Consider the following 11,127-nt stretch of genomic DNA (forward strand, 5'->3'; position numbering starts at 1 on the left):
TTGCAATTTCATTAAAAATACCTCCCCCTAAGTTGCCATCATCCTTCACAACATTCAAGTGGGTAAAATTCATATACCTTAGCTTTCTAATTCCACTTGAATATGGGCTACTAGAGACGGATGGTCAACTTAGAGCTCTTTGTAACATTAAGAGTAAGAGGAAGATGGCCAGTGGAAAGAATTGTCCTGCAAGGTTCATCATGGTTGGAAGCTTTAAGTTTAAACGCAAAGGTTGGTGTAAAGCTCAACTGAATGGGTCTAGGAAGCTGTTTGGTAGCTGCAGTGAGAATTCAAATTACTTATCACCCAGTTGGAAAAATACAGATCCCGACAAAGATGGGTGTAAAAGCAAGATTTGGGATCCTGGAATCTTCTCTGACACTTGTTACCCTGGGAGCCTAAGAATCTGTTTGAAGCTTCTTAAGGGCTTTACATGCTTAGTTTGGGACCCCGGAGGTTACTGGAGATACAAACATTGGTGGAGATTCCTGGATGAGTTCAAACACAAGCCACCATAACAGGGAGCTCACCAAATGTCCAACTTAGGGACTTTAACTAAAAGTGCTAGGTGGGAGACAACCCACCATGGTATGTTTGTTCCTTTTTCATTTTTATTTAGTTTTATTTGTTTTCTAGTTTTATTTTATTTTATTTTATTTTATTGAACCTGAAGTTTTGCATCACATTCATATTAACATTGCATTCTTCATTTTTCTGATTATTAAAAAAAAAGGGATTTTCACACGCAACGCGACAGCGTCATTGGCGCGTCCACGTCGTATGTGCATTGGGAAGAAAAGAATTGAACAGAGAGTCACGCGAAAGCGTGGCTGGAGGCGCGCTAATGGCACAAATTGATCCACGCGACCGCGTCGCTGACGTGGCCGCGTCATTTGGAAAAATAGCTTCCCACGCGATAGCGTCACCCACGCGACCGCGTGGCTCTGAGAAGTCGACGTAAATGGGTGCATAGCAGAAAGTTGAGCTGGAGTTGGGCTGGACTCGTGCTGGAAGCCCAAGCCCTCCCACGTGAACGTGTGCCCCATGCATTCGCGTTGTTTTCAAAAGATGGCCACCCACACGACCGCGTCAACCACGCGATCGCGTCATCCAGATTTTTGGCAAAAAGAGTTTCGAACAGAGAGTTGTGCGACCACGAGGCTGCACTCACGCCAATCGCACAAAACAGGCCACGCAATCGCATGACCCACGCGTCTGCGTCACCTGACCTTATCGCCCACCACGCGACCGCGTCACTCACGCGTCCGCGTCACAAGCGGCGCACAGAATATCCAGATCAGCCAAATTTCTTATCTTTTCTTCTCTAATCCTTATTTTTCTTATCTTTTCTTATTTCTTTCTTCTTCCTTTCTTATTTTCTTTCACCTCCATTTTATTTTACTTAATTTATTTACATATATTCATTCATTGCACTTTAAATTTGTGCATATTTTTATTTTCTTTTCTGAATATTTTTCTTCTATTGGTGTTAAAAATTTTTTATTCAACTGTTGCATCTTTTCTTGAATTTATTTTGGTAACTTGTTTTACACTGTGGGATGATATTAATTATCTGCCAATGCCAATCTTTTATGATACATGCACTCTATTTGCATTGACATGAGCTTGTATTGATACCTCCATTACCCACACTCATCCCCTATACAAATTTTATACCACTGGCATGCCATGGCTTCTATTGTTTTCTCACGTACATGTTGAAGCTTCCATGTAAATGAGACCCTTATCATTTGGCATTAACACCCATATTTTATTTATTTTCTATCTTTTGCGTTACTTTTCTTCTTTTTCTCTTCTTTCAGGCTGGCCACCGAAGACGGCAAAAGGAAGACACTTCTAAAAGGGGAGACAAACAAGTCCATCTGCACATTCTTTGAAGAAAAGCATCAGTTAGAACAACCCGTCCACCTGCATATCTCAGCATGCACCGAGGACGGTGCAATTTTTAAGTGTGGAGAGGTCGATACCGACTTCCAGGGGTTAGTTACCTTCTTTTCAACACCAATATTTTCTTTGTTAATTGCTGCATTTGCATATTTAATTGCATGATTATTTGATTTTTTTTTTTGCATATTTTACCACTTGGTTGAAGTAATATTTTCTTTTTCAAGAAACCTTTTAGAGCATTTCACTAATTTGAATAAAATTTAATGTTACACTTGTTTGAAGAAATATTATACTGGAACATGGTTTAGAGCTCGAACACACAAAACCTGTGAGATTTTTGAGCTTATTTGAATTGGTTGCATTTTACCAACCAATATTTTATTTTTGGTGTGTGTTTTTTCTCTCTAAAATTGTGATCTTTGTCTTGCTTAATTCTATATTTCCATGGTTTGATGTATGCATGCACTTATATGATTGAGGCCTTTGTTTCACTGAGCTTACATACCCATATGGCCTTACCCTTTCATTATCCTTTGCAAACCAATTTGAGCCTATTTTACCCCTTTTATTCTTTATTTTAGCTCATCACTAACTCTAAGCGGAAAACAATAATGTCCTTAATTTGAATCCTTGGTTAGCTTAGACTAGTGAGAATGCTTATGATTTAAGTGTGGGAAAAGTGGGTTTGGAAACATTTGGTTTGAGAATTGAGTATGTTAGAATTTTCTGAAAATGTGAAAGAATGTTGAGAATATGTTCATGCATTCAATAAATTAATCATATGCATTGAGAAAAAAAAAAAAAGAAAAAGAGATCAAATAAGTAAAAGGGGACAAAATGCCCCAAAGTAAATGTTGAAAGCAATGCATATGTACTGTACTTAAAATTAGAATGCATGAATATGTGGAAAATATGGTTAATGGATAGTTAGATTTTGTATTATGATTACATGGATTGTTTAAGTTAGGTGGAAAGTTTAAGTTAATTAAGGATTCAGATTTTAGTCCACTTGACCAAATACAATCCTACCTTGACCCTAACCCCATTACAACACTTAAAAGACCTCTTGATATGTGTATTTGTACATTAAATTTTTGTTGATTGGTAGAAAAAAAGCAAGCTTTAGAAAGCAAGGTTAGTAGAGAATTGGGAGAATTGAACCTTAAACACTTGAGTGATTAGAGTGTATACACTACCAGTGAGGGTTCGATGCTCAATTCCTTGTTCCCTGCTTTATGAGCTATTTTCTTCTTGCAAGTCTATTTGTACTTCATTTTCATGATTTGAATTAGTGAAATCCAGTTTGTATTTCTTCTTGAAGGATTTGTTTACTTTTAACTAAGTAGGTAGAAACATTTTGCATGTAGTTGCATTCATAGGTTGCATTTCATACATTCTACCATTCCTCTTCACCTTTTTATAGTTTCTCTTGAGCTTAGCATGAGGACATGCTAATGTTTATGTATGGGGAGGTTGATAAACCACTATTTTATGGTCTATCTTGTGCTCAATTGAGTGGATTTTATCAACTCTTTACCCACTTATTCATAATATTTGCATGGTTTTACATTTGCCTTCCTAACTATGTGTTTTGGTTGAGAACATGCTTCTTTGGCCTTTAAATTGCCTATTATTAATCCTCTCTTATTACCATTAGATGCCTTGATATGTGTGTTAAGTGTTTTCAGAGATTATAAGGCAGGAATGACTCAGAGGATAGAAAGGAAGCATGCAAAAGTGGAAGGAATGCAAGAAGTTGGAGGAACTGCTAAGCTGTCCAGCATGACCTCTTTGCACTCAAACGGCTATAACTTTAGCTGAAAAAGTCCAAATGACGCGGTTCTAGTTGTGTTGGAAAGCTAACGTCCGGGGCTTCGATTTGATATTTAATATGCCATAGTTGCCCTGACGCTGGGCGATGCAACCGCGGATATAAAGTGGAGGAATGTATCCATTCATCGAGAGGCTCTCATATTCACAATTTTTAGGAGTAGATGTAGTTTTTTATAGAGAGAGGTTCTCTCCTCTCTCTTAGGATTAGGATTTAGGACTTCTCTTAGTTTTAGGAGTGACTCTCAATCCCAGGTTCAATGTTCTTTTTATTTATTTCTCCAATTTAATTTGTATGTCAGATTTAACTTCTTTTGTGAATGCAATTCGAGGTATTTTCAGACTTAATTTTGCTTTGCTTTATTTATGTGAATGCTTTTGATTTAATTTAGATATTTTCCCCTTTGGTCTTGGTTAAGAAATCAGTAACTCTGGAATTATCCAACTCAATAGCATAATTGATAATTGTTGTCCTTGCTAATTGAATTGATCTTCAATAATCCCAATCTTTTCTTAGGAATTAACTAGGATTCAAAGATCTAACTAATTAGTCGCTTGACCTTCCCTTGTTATAGCAAAGGTTAACTAAGTGGAATTAAGATTCAGTTTTCATCATCATTTATAAGGATAACTAGACTGGACTTCCAATTTCTCATACCTTGCCAAAAGTTTATTTTACAGTTATTTATTTATTTTATTTTTCATTTAAATATATCTGTGCTCATTGCCCAAGCTCCAAAACCCCCCAATTTACAAAACTCATAACCAATAATAAGAACATACTTCCCTGAAATTCCTTGAGAAGACGACCCGAGGTTTAAATACTCGGTTATCAATTTTAAAGGGGTTTGTTACTTGTGACAACCAAAACATTTTTACGAAGGGATTTCTGTCGGTTTAGAGACTATATCTACAACGCGACTGTTTTTATGAAATTATTTACTGGCAAAAATCCTAACGTCAGTCTACCAAGTAGAACAGAGGATGAGCTTCTATTTTCTGTTGGAGGCATTTCAAGGATGTAAAAGTCAACCGGAAAGACCAAGTCCTTGATCGCCACAAGTACATCTTCTGCTATTCCCATCACAGTGATCACACTTTTATCGGCTAAGGCAAACTTCGCCGCCGACTTCTTTAATGGAGCTAAATTCAACCGCACAAAGATAGAAAGCGGCATGATGCTTATACAAGCTCCTAGATCACACATACAGTCATGAAATGGTTGAATACAGTCATGATCCCCATTCCCATTTACAATTAAGTCATTTATGTTTCTACACTTTACATTCTTGCCATTTTCTTTTCTGCACTTTACTGCTTTTCTTTACTTTTAAGTCATTTACACTTTTGCTCATTTAAATTTCTGCAATCACAATCTATATTGCTCAGCTTGACTAATTCACCTATTGATTAAAATTGCTCAAATCTACCAATCTCTGTGGATTCGACCCCACTCCTAGTGGGTTATTACTTGACGATATTTTTGGTGCACTTGCCAAACGAACGGATTCATTATTTTATATGGGGAGTGAATTCCGGCCATCAAGTTTTATGGCGCCGTTGTCGGGGATTGGTTTGAATTTGATAATGATTAAATTGATGGGTAGCTAGATTAAGCACTTTTAATTACCTTGTTAATCCCTTTAACTTCAGTTCTTTAGTTTTCTTAATTTTTTTTTATTTGATCATTTTAGCTGTTCATTGTTCATATTTCCATTTTTTTACTGCTCTATTAACTGTTTGATTAACTGCATCAACTAAACTAACAACCAGTTTTAACAAGAAGTGACTCCTTCACTTGTCCTCTGTTTGCTGCTTGTTGAATGTATGACAGGTAGAAGAGGAAAAACTTCATCCTCTTTTGATAGTGAACCTGAGAGGACCTTCCTGAGATTAAGGAGGGAAGCAAGAGGCAAAGGAATAGTTGGAGAGGAAGTAGTGGAGGAAGATCTGGGAGTTACTATAGAGGAAGAGGTGCATAACCATGTTGGAGAAGATGCTGGCAACCATGTTGGGCAAGAAAGGAGAGTTTTAGGCTCTTACATCAACCCAAACCCAGAAAACTGTGGCAACAGCATTCTGAAGCCAACAATCCATGCTAACAACTTTGAGTTGAAGCCTCAGCTCATCACACTTGTCCAGAACAATTTCTCATTTGGAGGGAATGCCCAAGAGGACCCCAACCAACATCTGACTACATTCTTAAGGATTTGTGACACTGTAAAGTCAAATGGTGTACACCCTGACACCTACAAACTACTTTTATTTCTCTTTTCTCTCAGAGATAAGGCAGCAAAGTGGTTGGAAGCATTTTTCAAGGAGAGCTTGACAACTTGGAATGATGTTGTGAACAAGTTTCTAGCAAGATTCTACCCTCCACAAAGAGTCAATAGATTAAGAGCTGAGATGCAAAGCTTCAGAAAGCAAGATGGTGAAACACTTTATGAGGCCTGGGAAAGGTTCAAAGACTTGACAAGGAAGTGCCCTCCGGATATGTTCAACGAATGGGTCCAACTACACATCTTCTATGAAGGACTGTCATATGAAGCAAAGAAAGCTGTAGACCACTCTTCAGGGGGCTAACTCAACAAGAGGAAGACCATTGAAGAGGCCATATATGTTATAGAGACTGTAGCCGAAAATAAGTACTTCTATGCTTCAGAAAGAACTCAAAAGAAAGGAGTGCTGGAGCTCAATTCTATGGATACTTTGATAGCACAGAACAAGATGATTGTAGCTCAATTAGCAGCCTTAACAAAGAAGATGGAGAAAATCCAAGTCTCAGCTGTCCAAGCTCAAGCACCTCCACAAGAAGGAGATACACCAGAAGTTGAATGCAAATGGGAGCAAGCTAACTATGTGAACAATCCTTCTAGACCACCATATGATCCTAATGCCAAGACATACAACCCAGGTTGGAAGAACCACCCAAATTTAGGGTGGGGAAACCAACAAAACCATAGCCAAGACCATAAACTATACCAATCTAACCAATATAACAACCATAACCCCAACCATTAATCAGGCAACAACAGGCCCTATCACAACTCACAAAATATACCCTACCACAACTCACAAAATGCATCATATCACTCCACCCAGCAAACACACAATAACCACCATCAGGATACATCATCCTTAACCATGTAACCATGTGAAATCAGCAGTAATTTTGTAAAATTGGAGGCTGCCATAGCACAATTGTCAGCACAAATGATAGGAACCATTTCCACTATTCTGGAGAAACAAATGCAGGCTGAAAGATAGATAGATGCAAACCAAGAGGAGTTCAGATCCAACATAAGAAACCAAGGGACAGCAATTTCAAAACTGAAAGCACAAGTAGGGAGCTTGTCTAAACAAATACCAATGCCTACACATACATTCCCCAGTGATACCATGGGCAACCCAAGAAGATAATGCAAGACCATTACACTAAAAAGTGGAAAAGTTGTGGAGGAAACATCCCCAAGTCAAAGCAACCAAGAAGAAGAAGCTACAAAGGAACCTGAAACCAAGAAAGAAGAAGAGACCCTTACACCATCCTCACCAAAACAAGTCCTAAAGCCTTATGTTCTAAAAGCACCCTATCCACAAAGGCTGAGGAAGGATGGAAAAGACAGCCAGTTTTATAGATTCCTAGAAATCTTCAAGAAGCTCCAGATCAACATACCCTTTGCTGAGGCATTAGAGCAAATGCCACTCTATGCCAAGTTTTTAAGGGAGCTCATGACAAGAAAAAAGAACTGGGGTGAAAAAGAAACCATAGTACTAACAGAGGAATGTAGTGCCATCATACAAAAGAAGCTTTCCCAAAAGATGAAAGATCCTGAGAGATTTTAAATTCCTTGTATCATAGGTGATATCAACATTGAGAAAGCATTGTGTAATCTCAGAGCCAGCATCAACCTCATGTCCTTGGCTATGATGAAAAGAATGAGGATAGAAGAGGCCAAACCAACAAGAATGGCACTTCAATTAGTTGCTAGAACATTCAAGTTTCCTCATGGGGTGGTGGAGGATCTGTTAGTAAAAGTAGGGGAGTTTATTTTTTTAGCTGATTTTGTTGTGCTTGATATGGAGGAAGAGGCCAACACATCAATCATCCTAGGAAGGTGATGAAAGAATTTTTGTCGATGGTATAGAATTTCTCAAAATTAATTCTCGTTGCAAGTATAGTTCTACACCAACAAATAATCCTCCCAATAAATAAATTGGTTGTCACAAATAACAAACCCCAAATAAGAATTAACCAAAGTATTTAAACTCCGAGTCGTCTCACAAGGAATTGTAATGAAGTGGTCAATTATTGGCTATAAAGGGACAAGGGGGTTTGATTGATAAGAGGGGCAATAAAATAAATGACAAGAAAAGTAAATCGAGCAAGTAAAGAAAGCAAGTAATAAAGAGAGACATTCATGGCAAGGGCTGAGATCATAGGATTTCTATCCTAGTCACTAATAACAATAATTAACAAGAATTTATCCTATTTCATCATCTCCAATGTTGGAAGAAGGTGTAAGTTATCTTCCATGAGAGAAAGTCAAACAAGACTAGTTAATCTCAACCCAAACGTCCTAATCAACTCACTAATTAAATTAGCAAGAGATTAGAGTCAATGAAAATCATATTAACTAACAATTCTAGATCACCAACATGAGTTTTGTATTCATGACTCAAGATTGCCTAGTTACTCTTTCCAAGCCAAGAATGCTCAAGATCTACTCTAACATCCTTCCAAGCATTTTGTCAAACACTTGGAAGGCATAAATGAAAAGCATGGTAAATGTGCAAGGAATATAAATCTACCAACTACCAATTGCAAGGAAATTAAGATTCATAACTCAAATCATCAATAAAAGAACATCAAACATTGAATTGCATTAAAAAGGATCCAAATCCAGTCATGAGTACATGAGCATAAAAGAGATATGAAAGTTAAATTAACATCACAAACTAAGAGAATAAAGGTGTAGAAGCAAGAATTCATAAATGAAACAAGATGAAAACATGAAAACAAATCTAGATCAAAGAGAAATTAACCTAACCCTAACCTAATTCTAGAGAGAAGAGGGAGCTTCTCTCTCTAGAAAACTAACTAAAGGCTCATCATGACTAACTAATTGCTCCCCCTTTGCTCAATCTTCAATTCTGCATCAAATACCCTCAGAAATAAGTTGGATTTGGGCCTGAGCAGCTCAGAAATCGCCCCCAGCGTTTTGCCTTTAAGTGAGTCACGTGCGAGCATCGACACGTACGCGTGGGTCACGCGTGCGCATTGCTTGGCAAAATTCCTATCCACGGGTACGCGTTATGTACACATACGTGTCGCCATGCAACTTCACTTCCATGCGTGTGCATGGATTGATGTACTATAAATCCTTGTTTCCTCATGCATTATCCACTTTGTATGCTTTTCTCCTCATTCCTTCCATCCAATACTTGACTTATGAACTTGAAATCAGTCAACAAACACATCAAGGCATCAAATGGAATTTAAGTGAATTAAAATCACCAATTTATTGGCCTAAAAAGCATGTTTTTATACTGAAGCACAAATTAATGGAGAATTACAAAACCATGCTATTTTATTGAATAAATATGGGAAAAGGTGATGAAATCCCCCAAAATAAGCACAAGATAAACCACAAAATTGGGGTTTATCAGATGGCCATTCCTAGCTACTGCTAGAGCTATTAGTGATGTACAAAAAGGAGAGTTAGTATTGAGGTTTCATGAGGAGAAGATGGTTTTCAATGTCTTCAAAGTAATGAGTTACCCCAAGGAGTCCATAGGTGAATGCATGATGGTAGACACAATGGAAAAGATAGTTCAAGGAGTGTTAGAAGAAGAACAATGTGAAGAAGCTATGGAGATAGAGAAACAAGCATCAGATGGAGAATTACCACAAGAAACCATGGAGGATTCAATCATGTTAAACCACACAAGCAACAAGAAAGTGGAAGCACCGAAACTAGAGTTGAAGACCCTACCTCCAAGCTTGAAGTATGCTTACTTGGGTGACAACAACGCATACCCAATAATCATCAATTCAAGCTTGAGTGAGGGACAAGAAGAAGAGCTTATCCATGTGCTGAAGCAACACAAGGATGCTCTAGGATGGACACTTGCAGATTTAAAAGGAATTAGTCCTTCAATGTGCGTGCACAAAATCCTCCTTGAGGAAGATGCCAAGCCCTTAAGACAGCAACAAAGAAGGCTAAACCCAACTATGAATGAAGTAATCTAAAAAGAGGTGTTGAAATTGTGGCAAGCTGGGGTGATTTACTGAATCTCAGACAGCCCTTGGGTAAGCCCAATGCAAGTAGTCCCTAAGAAAGGAGGGGTCACTGTTGTACCAAATAAGAAGAATGAACTGATACCAACAAGAACAGTGACTGGCTGGCGCATGTGCATAGATTATAGGAAGCTTAATGAAGCTACCAGGAAGGATCACTTCCCCCTACCTTTCATGCACCAGATGTTAGAAAGACTTGCGGGACATGAATATTATTGCTTCTTGGATGGTTATTCTGGCTACAACTAAATAGTTGTAGATCCCAAGGACCAAGAAAAGACCTCATTTACTTGTCCCTATGGTGTTTTTGCTTATAGGAGAATGCCCTTTGAATTGTGCAATACACCTGCAACATTCTAAAGGTACAAGCTCTCCATATTTTTAGACATGATTGAAAGATTTATTGAAGTGTTTATGGATGACTTCACTGTATTTGGTGATTCATATTCTAAATGCTTACACCACTTAGCCTTGGTGCTAAAGAGATGCCAAAAAACCAACCTCGTTTTGAATTGGGAGAAGTGCCACTTTATGGTCATAGAGGGGGTAGTTCTTGGCCACAAGATCTCAAAAAGAGGCATAGAGGTGGACAAGGCCTAGGTGGGGGTGATTGAAAAATTACCCCCACCTTGCAATGTCAAAGCAATTAGAAGTTTTCTAGGACATGCTGGTTTCTATAGAAGGTTCATTAGAGATTTCTCAAAGGTTGCCAAACCCCTAAGCAACTTGCTTGTCTCTAATGTACCATTTATCCTTGATAGGGAATGCATGCTAGACTTTGATGAACTTAAAAATAGACTTTCCTCTGCACCTATCATAGTGCCACCCTACTGGGATCTACCCTTTGAGTTGATGTGTGATGCATCAGACTTTGCTGTTGGTGCTGTTTTAGGACAGAGGAGAGATAAATTGGTGCTTGTTATTTATTATGCTAGCAAAGTCCTTAATGAGAATCAAAGGAACTACACCACTACAGAGAAGGAACTACTTGCCATAGTCTTTGCATTTGATAAGTTTAGATCATATCTTATTGGTTCTAAAGTCATTGTATTTACTGATCATGCAGCTCTCAAATATTTGCTTAGCAAACA

At 38.1% G+C, this 11,127-nt stretch overlaps 1 non-coding gene across 1 annotated transcript; it reads right to left on the minus strand.

Moving 5' to 3' along the window:
• Positions 1–6,129: 6,129 nt before the first annotated feature.
• On the minus strand, positions 6,130–6,236 carry LOC112739589 (small nucleolar RNA R71). Its single transcript, XR_003170519.1, has one exon. It is a non-coding gene; the product is annotated as a small nucleolar RNA R71 (small nucleolar RNA).
• Between the last annotated feature and the right edge of the window lie 4,891 nt (positions 6,237–11,127).

Source organism: Arachis hypogaea, chromosome 13 (genome assembly GCF_003086295.3).
Source record: "Arachis hypogaea cultivar Tifrunner chromosome 13, arahy.Tifrunner.gnm2.J5K5, whole genome shotgun sequence".
In the NCBI taxonomy this organism is placed as follows: domain Eukaryota; kingdom Viridiplantae; phylum Streptophyta; class Magnoliopsida; order Fabales; family Fabaceae; genus Arachis; species Arachis hypogaea.